This window comes from Austrofundulus limnaeus, unplaced genomic scaffold (assembly GCF_001266775.1).
Source record: "Austrofundulus limnaeus strain Quisiro unplaced genomic scaffold, Austrofundulus_limnaeus-1.0 Scaffold566, whole genome shotgun sequence".
NCBI classification, from domain to species: Eukaryota; Metazoa; Chordata; class Actinopteri; order Cyprinodontiformes; family Rivulidae; genus Austrofundulus; species Austrofundulus limnaeus.
This window is the reverse complement of record NW_013952968.1, coordinates 289,127-289,880: the sequence shown is the minus strand read 5'-3', so window position 1 is coordinate 289,880 and position 754 is coordinate 289,127. Positions and strand designations below refer to the sequence as shown.

Here is a 754-nt window from a genome sequence, read left to right as displayed (position 1 = left end):
GCAGACAGGTGACCGCAGACAGGTGAATGCAGACAGGTGATTGCAGACAGGTGGATGCAGACAGGTGAATGTAGACAGGTGAATGCAGACAGGTGATTGCAGACAGGTGGATGCAGACAGGTGAATGTAGACAGGTGAATGCAGACAGGTGAATGTAGACAGGTAGATGCAGACAGGTGAATGTAGACAGGTGAATGTAGACAGGTGAATGTAGACAGGTGACAGCAGACAGGTGAATGCAGACAGGTGAATGCAGACAGGTAGATGCAGACAGGTGAATGCAGACAGGTGAATGCAGACAGGTGAATGCAGATAGGTGACCGCAGACAGGTGGATGCAGACAGGTGACCGCAGACAGGTGGATGCAGACAGGTGAATGCAGACATGTGAATGTAGACAGGTGAATGTAGACAGGTGAATGCAGACAGGTGAATGTAGACAGGTGGATGCAGACAGGTGAATGTAAACAGGTGAATGCAGACAGGTGAATGTAAACAGGTGAATGCAGACAGGTGAATGTAGACAGGTGACAGCAGACAGGTGAATGCAGACAGGTGATTGCAGACAGGTGAAAGCAGACAGGTGAATGCAGACAGGTGACCGCAGACAGGTGAATGCAGACAGGTGAATGCAGACAGGTGAAAGCAGACAGGTGAAAGCAGACAGGTGACCGCAGACAGATGAATGCAGACAGGTGATTGCAGACAGGTGGATGCAGACAGGTGATTGCAGACAGGTGGATGCAGACAGGTGA

The 754-nt window shown here is 50.4% G+C and overlaps 1 protein-coding gene and 1 long non-coding RNA gene across 2 annotated transcripts in view; one reads left to right on the top strand and one right to left on the bottom strand.

Moving 5' to 3' along the window:
• Positions 1-754, bottom strand: part of yipf3 (Yip1 domain family, member 3) — a gene marked incomplete in the record, with an annotated part of 12,053 nt that overhangs the window by 2,477 nt on the left and 8,822 nt on the right.
• LOC106530837 (uncharacterized) overlaps positions 1-754 on the top strand; it is a 6,023-nt gene that overhangs the window by 1,330 nt on the left and 3,939 nt on the right. Inside the window, exon 2 of the long non-coding RNA XR_001311839.1 lies at positions 9-750. This is a non-coding gene — a long non-coding RNA (uncharacterized LOC106530837). The remainder of the gene's footprint in view (positions 1-8; positions 751-754) is intronic.